The 8588-nt window shown below is 40.1% G+C and overlaps 1 non-coding gene across 1 annotated transcript; it reads right to left on the reverse strand.

Annotated features, from left to right (window-relative positions):
- Positions 1-290: 290 nt before the first annotated feature.
- Positions 291-392, reverse strand: LOC126963537 (U6 spliceosomal RNA). Its single transcript, XR_007729153.1, has one exon. It is a non-coding gene; the product is annotated as a U6 spliceosomal RNA (small nuclear RNA).
- Positions 393-8588: the final 8196 nt, after the last annotated feature.

Here is an 8588-nt window from a genome sequence, read left to right on the forward strand (position 1 = left end):
TTTGTTGGCCATTTGTATATCTTCTTCTGAGAATTGTCTGTTCCTGTTCTTAGCCCACTTCTTGATGGGATTGTTTGTTTTTTCCTTACCGATTTCTTTGAGTTCCTTGTAGATTCTGGATATTAGTCCTTTGTCAGATGTATAGAGTATGAAGATTTTCTCTCACTCTGTGGGTTATCTGTTTACTCCACTGACTGTTCCTTTTGCCGTGCAAAAGCTCTTTAGTTTAATTAAGTCCCAACTATTTTTCTTTGTTTTTAATACATTTGCTTTTGGGTTCTTGGTCATGAAAAAATATGGAATGCTTCACAAATTTGCATGTCAATCTTGTGCAGGGCCATGCTAATCTTCTCTGTATCATTTCAATTTTAGTATATGTGCTGCTGAAGCAAACATGTTTTTTTCTAATTGAAATAATCCCTTAGCACTTCTTGTAGAACAGGTCTGGTGTTGATGAAATCCTACAGCTTTTCTTTGTCTGGGAAAGTCTTTATTTCTCCTTCATGCTTAAAGGATATTTTCATCAGACATACTATTCTAGTGTAAAAGATTTTTCCTTCCACAGTTTAGATATATGACACTCTCTCTGGTCTGTAAAGGTTTCCACTGTAAAGTCTGCTTCCAGATGTTTTGGAGTTCCACTGTATCTTATTTCATTTCTCTTGCTGCTATTCGGATCCCTTCATTATTTTTGACCTTTGGGAGTTTATTAAATGCCTTGTAGTAGGCTTCTTTGGGTTAAATCTGCTGGGTGTTCTATAATCTTCTTGTACTTGAGTACTGGTATCTTTCTCTGGGTTTGGGAAGTTCTCTGATATTATCTCTTTGAATAAAGTTTCTACCCCCTTCTCTTTCACTGCCTCCTCTTGAAGGCCAATAACTCTTAGGTTTGCACTGTTGAGGCTATTTTCTAGGTCCTATAGCTATGCTTTATTTTTTGCCTCCTCTGTCTATTTTCAAATAGCTTGCCTTCAAGCTCACTAATTCTTTCTTCTCCTTCATCAATTCTGATATTAAGAGACTCTGATGCATTCTTCAGTATGTCAGCTGCATTTTTCAACTCTATAATTTCTGCTTCTTTTTAATAATTTCAACCTCTTTGTTAAATTTATCTGATTGAATCCTGAATTCTTTCTTTGTGCTATCTTAAATTTCTTTGTGCTTCCTCAGCATAGCTATTTTGAATTCTCTGTCTGAAAGGTCACATCTATCTGTTTCTCCAGGATTTGTCCCTGGTACCTTATTTAATTCATTTGGTGAGGTCATATTTTCCTGGATGATCTTGATGCTTGTAGATGAATACCATTGTCTGGGCATTGAGTAATTAGGCATTTATTGTAGATGTCACAGTCTGAGCTTATTAGTACACAACCTTCTTGAGAAGGCATTCCAGTTATTCAAGGGGACTTGGGTCCCAAAACCGACAATGCTGTGGTTCTTGCAGATTCATAGAGTTACCGCCTTAGTATCTTGGATAAGATCCGGAAGAATTCTCTGGGTTAGGAGGCACAGACATTGTTATTTTCCCTTACTTTTTCCCAAACAGAGTCTCTCTCTCTCTTTGTGCTGGGCCTCCTGGAATTAGGGGTGGGGAAACACAAGCACATTTGTGGCCACCACCACTGGGACTGTTTTAGTCTCACCCAAGACCCACTGTAATAACTACCTAAGTTTGCTCAAGGCCCTAGGGCTCTACAATCAGCAGGTGGCAAAGCCAGCCAGGTTTGTGTCCTTCCCTTCAGTGCAATGAGTTCCCCCAGGCCCCAGGTGGGTCCAGAGATGCTGTCTGGGAGCCGTTGATTGAAGTCAAAACTTTTAGAAATTTACCTAGTGTTCTAGTCTACTGTGGCTAAGCTGGCACTCACATCACAAGACAAAGCCCTTCTGACTCTTCCCTCTCAAAGCCCAAGTGCTCTTCAGTCAGTTTGTGATGAGTGCTGCCAGGCCTGAGACTCACCCTTCAGGGCAGTGGGCTCTCCTCTGGCCCAGGGCAAGTCCAGAAAAGCTGACCAAGAGCCTGACCTGGAGTTGGAGACCCCAAGAGCATGCTTGGTGCTCAACCCCACTGTGGCTGAGCTGGTACCTAATGTGCAAGACAGAGTGCCCTTTACTTTCCCCCCTGCATTTCTTAAACAGAAAGAGTCTTTCACCATAGCCACCACAGCTGGGAATGTGCTAGGTCATACGTGAAGCCAACAGGTCTCAGAATCCAGTGCTTACAGTATATTACCTGGGTATTGCTATTGATTGTTCAAGGTGCAGGGGCTCTGTAGTCAGCAGATGATGAATCCTGCCAGGTGACATGGCAGCACTGAGTTCAACATAAAGTCCCCAGTCACTGTGCTCTTCCTCTCCCAAGTGAGCAATTTCTCTGTGCCATGTAGCTGCTGCCAGAGGGTGGCAGAGCAGTGGAACAAGCACTCCCTTAGCTCCCCTGGCTGCAGTAGGTCTCATGCTTCCCCAGTTCGCTGGGCTCAGCACCATATCTTGCCTAGAAATTACAGTCCCTGTGGCCTAGACTGCACCTCAAGTTCACTTAGAGACCCCAGATCACTAAAACCTGTGGTGGCAAGGCTTGGCAGAACTCAAGCTCTAACCTCTGGGATGAATGATTCCTCTCTGGCTAGGGCCAGTCCAAATTCTTCCCCCGTGGGTGGACATCAGCGGAGCACAGCTTGGTTCTGGCCTTCACTGTGACAGAGCAGCACAAAGACCAATGCGAAGCCTCACAATTGCTGCGCTCTCCCTCTCCCAAGAGCACAGATTCTCCATCACCACTAAGGGGATAGGGGAGGGGTGGTGTAGGCAGTGCAAAACTGTCTTTCCTGCCCTTTTCAATCACTCTTTCAGTAATATAAAGTTAAAACCAGGTATTGTGATTGCTCACCTATTTTTGGCTCTTATAATGGTGCTTTTTATGTGTAGTTAGTTGTTAAAATTTGGCGTTCCTGTAGGGTGGGGAATGAATAGTGTAGACTTCTATTCAGCCATATTTCTCTATATTCCTTGTTCAATTTTTCTTATATTTTTAGTATTTTAAAATACTGGTATGAGAAGTAAAACCCACCAACATAAAAATCAAAAGTAGGTGGCATTTATCATTTGGCCAGGTGCCTGACAGCAAGAAAACATTGTAGACTGAGAAACAAGTGGCTTTTGGTGTGCTATAGTTAAGACATTTGGGACTGGGTACAGTGACTCATGTCTGTAATCCCAGCACTTTGGGATGCCAAGGTGGGAGGATTGCTTGAGGCCACGAGTTAGATACCAGCCTGGCCAACATGGTGAAACCCATCTCTTCTAAAAATACAAAAATTAGCTAGGCCTGGTGGCATGTGCCTGTAATCCCAGCTACTGGGGAGGCTGAGGCAGGAGCATTGCCTGAACCTGGGAGGCGGAGTTTACAGTGAGCTGAGATCACACTACTGCACTCCAGCTTGGGCGACAGAGTAAGACTCTGTCTCAAAAAAGAAAAGAAAAGGAAAAAAGACATTTGGTGCAACTACTGTCTTTGATAACTTAGAATCCAGGTCAAATGCTTTCCAAGTCTGTCACTGTACAGGCACAGATTATTACAATTCAGTGGCAGTTCTGCTGATTTTCGGAGAGTATTACCAAAAAAGAAATGAGTTCAGGCAAGAATTGACTTTTTTCAAATGCCGACCAAGAATTTTTCAGTCAAACTCAGAAAAGCCTGGGGCAAACATAAAATTAAGGCTGTTACCTTCCCATAAAAGCTTATCATTTTCAATGATCTTAGGGGAACAAGCATTATATTGAGGGGAGAAGAATTGGTAAGGCATGTGTCCCTCAGAAATTGGGAGATGTAGAAGTTTTCTGCCCTGGCTAGGGGTATATTTTATCACTGAAATGCTTTAGAATTTCCAGAATATAGACAAAATAAACAGCAGCCCATCTTTTGATCTGTTTTCCTTTTAAATTCTCTATGGCCTTCACCTTGGGCACCTCCAATGCCTCTTCTTCTTTAATGTGTCACTGGAACACAGAAGTCAGAAAATAAAGGAGGTACAGTTTAAGAAAACTGTCTATAAGGAATTTCCAATGTGGTCATTGGAACAAGAAATGAACAGGAAATAAATGGATTAGAAGCCTACAACATTTTTGAGAGCATTATACTAGCAAACAAAACAAAACCAAAAAAACCCCCCAAAAGTTTCACTTGCAAAATTCCATGATTGTTTCGCCCTTGAAGTACCAAAGAATGGTTTATTTTCTAATGTCCACTTCACATGTGACGCAAGATGATAATGGATAAAGAAACTGTCAGAGGTCAAGACAGGAACCCGGAAGAAAAATAGACAAAGGAATTACTCGACAAGAAAGTAGAACTACGGTCAGGTATGGTGGCTCATGCTTGATCCTGCAGGAGGATCACTGGAGGCCAGGAGTTCAAGACCAAACTGAGCAGCATCATGAGATCCCATTTCTATAAAAATTCAAAAAATGAGCCAGGTGTGGTCATGCATGCCTGTGGTCCCAGCTACTCAGGAGGCTAAGGCGGGAAGTTCACTTGAGCTGGGAAGGTTGAGGCTACAGTGATCTATGATGGTGCCACTGCCTTCCAGCCTGGGTGACAGAGCACAGTCCTGTCTCTATTTAAAAAAGAGAGATAAAATAAAGAGAGTAGACCGAGGTACAGGCAGATGGGCGAAGCAAGCAACTTACTTCTCAGGCAAGCAACTTGACTTACCAGGCAAGGAGTCTGCAGGCACCTGCTGCCAATATTTGATAACTTCTATGGGTCACTGAAGGGAGAGCCATTGCCGTTCTTCCCCAGTATCACATTCTAGATATGTCTATGCCATAGTCTAGGAGGATAGGCTGACAACAATTTGCCTTCACAGGTTGCCAGGCCATGAGGAGACATACTCAGAGCCAATGGAGACAACCACATCTCACCCAGAAATTGTGGATTTGAATTGTTTGCCATAACAGGCTGAGACTTTGAATTGTCTATCTTGTGAAATGAATGTTCTATGGGTGGGAAGAAATGTATGCACAGATATTTGATAGCCAGTAAAGGAGACCAAAGTGTACTGCTGTTGTCTCCAAATACGCATTTTGTTTCCGAAGTCATAGCTTCCTGGTGACCACATTTTGCAGCTCCCATGTGACTAGGGTTTTAGAGAATGTGCTAGCAGAAATGGCACGTGCCACTCCTTGCACACTTTCTTAAAACAAAATAGCTATCTGATTCCTCTTGTGTTTTATTTTCCTGCCATCTTGCATGTGATCTCACTCATCATCTAGCTTTCATCATGGAGACAAGGACTATGCCTCTAGGTTATGGCAGAACAGAAGATAGAACAGACTAAGTTCCCAAATGACAGATCTATCCCACCAAACGGGACTGTTACACAGACTTAGTGATGTGAGAAAGGTATGTGAACTTACATTATTTCTGCCAAAGAATTTTAGGTTCTCACTGTTACAGAAGCTTGGTGTTCACCCCAATCAGTGTAGTAAGTATAGTTCTAGTTCATTCATCTCAACTGCCCGTGAGTACCCAGATTTGTTTCCTTATTTACAATGTTTCCCATTTATAGCTCTTAGGGAAAATGCAGCATTGTCCATCTTTCCAGACATGTCTTTATACACCTGTGAGAGTTTTTCTAAAGCTGTGCTGAACAATACAGTATCCTTTAGCCACAAGTGTGATTTAAATTTTAATTATTGAAAATATAAAAAAACTAAGCATTCATTTGTTACACTAACCACACTTCAGGTACTCATCAGCTCTCTTAGTCACCTTCTGAGCTGTGACTACCTTATTGGACAGTACTAATAGAAAACATTTCCATCAACACCAAGAATTCTTTTGAACAGCACTGCTCAAGGATATAAACCTACTCAGAAAACTTCTAAGTCATAGAAGATGCACATCTTTGGTGTTACTACATAATGACAAATAATTTACCAACATGATTATAGCAATTTATAGCAGCTTATACAAGTTTTCATTTGCTAACAGCTTCACCTATACTTGATATTATGAAACTTTTCTTTTTGCCATAGAAATGATGTGAAGTATGACTGAGCACCTTATTATTTATTTAACTTCCATGTGCTTACTCTATATCCATTATTCTATTAGGTGCTTTTGGCTTTTTCTCAAATATTTGCAAGAGTTATTTCTCTATTCTGCATACCAATCTTTGTTGGTTAGATGATTTGCAATATCTTCTCTCCATCTACAGCTTCTGTTTAAACTTTGTTGGTGGTGTTTTGGTTTTGAACCAAAGAAGCTGATAATTTTAATGTAGTCACATCTCTCTCTTTTTTACTTTAAGGTGTAAGATTTCATTTCTTAAATAAACAATCCTATCTTGCATCAAGTTAATAAAGATATTTTCATCTAAAAGATTAAAGTTTTGCTAGTAACATTGAGATCTTTAATCCATATGGAAGATACTGTATGTCACATTGAGTAGAAATTTAATTTTACTTTCTACCATCTGGAGAGCTAATTGTCCAAATATCATGTATTGAATAACCCATGTTTTGCACTTTGATGTGTACTGCCAACTCTGTCATTACCAAATTCCCTTATCTTCATAGGTCACTTTCTGAAATATCTATTCTAATCCACTGGTCTATTTGTTTATTCTTCCCATCACACCATGATGTCTCATTTCTTAAATCTTATTTATAAGTTTTAATATCTCAAAAGATGAGTCACTACATTCTTATTCTCTTTCTTCAAAATTATTTTGTCTGTTCTTGATACTTTTATTTTTCCATATGAATTTTAGGATCTATTTATCAATCACAAAGAAATACTGTTAGAATATTACAGTAGGCTAGAAAATACCCTCTCCTGCCTCCAGATATCCCTGTCATAATCCTTGGAGCCTATGAATTTTTCCTTATTTGGAAAAAGGGTCTTTGCAAACATGATGAGGTTAAGGATCTTTAGATGGGAACATTATCCTGGATTATCTAGATGGATTACAAATGTAATTGCATGCATCCTTGTAGGAGGGAGGCAGAAGGAAATTTAAGCACACACACATGAGAATATGACATTTAGAGGCAGATTGGAGTGATGTGGCCACAAGCCAAGGAATGACAGTAGGCAAGGAACAGATTCTCTCCTAGAGCCTCCAGAGGGAACATGGCCCTCTCAACACCTTGATTTCAGTCCAGTGATACTGACTTTGGACTTCTGAATTTCAAAATTGTGAAAGAATAAATAAATTTCTGTTTAAGCCACCAAGTCTGTGGTGATTTGTTACAGCTGCCATAGGAAACTAATGCAAATTTTGGTACCTGGAAGTGGAGTGCTGCTGTAACAAATACCTAAAATGTGGAAGTGGATTTGGAATCTGACACTGAATAGAGTTGGCAGAATTTTGTGGTGCATGATAGAAAAAGTGTTGATTGCCTTACACATACTTCTGGTAAAAATATGGATGTTAAAGGGGCCATTGTAAAGCCCCAGAAGAAACTGGTAACACAGTAGAAAATGTCTATATCATCTGAAAGATATATTATCATAAACAGAATGTTTGTAGAAATATGAATGTTGAAGACACTGTTAAGGTCCCAAAGAAAATAAGGAGCCTGTTACTGGAAAATGGAAGAAAGATGCTGTTATCCAGTGGTAGATAACAGCCAATTTGTGTTCCACCATAAAGTAGAAAGAACTTGTACTTTCTACATGGGTGAACTTGGATATTTATCTGATAATATTTTCAAGTGATGTGTTGAAGGTGCAGTCTGATTTCTTCTTGCAGTTTATACTAAAACGTGAGAGGGGAGGGATAAATTAAGAAATGAAATATTAAGCAAAATGGAACCAGAGCGCGATAATTTGGGAAATTCTCAACCTATCCAGATTGCAAAGATGCTACAATAGGGAGAGTCACAATTAAGAAAGTGTGCTTTAGAAGAACCAAAAGTGGGATTGGATAAACTTTGATACTGCTGAAGAGACTGGCCATGTAACTCATGGATCACTTCAAATATCTCAGCAGAAGCTGAGAATAGAGATGTGATTTTCCAGGGAAGATTTGTATATGAACCTCTTGATTAATGGCATGAATCCCCATAACACACATAGGAGACCCACGGAATTTCTGAGGATGTTATGCTAGAAGAAACACTGTCTGGTGGGACTAAAGTAACTACCAGATGGAAACAGGCTAATAAAATTATTCAGCTACAAGCATATGCTACATTAAAGAAAAAGGAAGAATGACTGAGGGAAGAGCCTTGGGTTTAGAGGCTGGTGCTGCAATCACAGGGAAATAGACCAGAGCCAGGAACCCTCAGGGAATTACTTTCAGGTCCTGAAACCCAGTGGAATTTGCCCTACTAGACTTTGAAATTGCTTGGCACAAATGACCTCTTCTTTATTCCTTCTATTTTCTACCTTTTGGAATGCAAATGTCTGCAACTGTTACACTACACCCGTCTCACCATTGTATTTTAGAAGCAGGTAACTTGTTTTCTAATTTCACAGATCTACAGATACAAATTTTGAGATATTTAAAGTGATCCATGGGTTACATGCCTAATTTCTTCAGCACTATCATATATTGTCCCAGGACAGATCACACCCAGAG

The sequence above is a fragment of the Macaca thibetana genome, chromosome 9, assembly GCF_024542745.1.
Source record: "Macaca thibetana thibetana isolate TM-01 chromosome 9, ASM2454274v1, whole genome shotgun sequence".
In the NCBI taxonomy this organism is placed as follows: Eukaryota; Metazoa; Chordata; class Mammalia; order Primates; family Cercopithecidae; genus Macaca; species Macaca thibetana.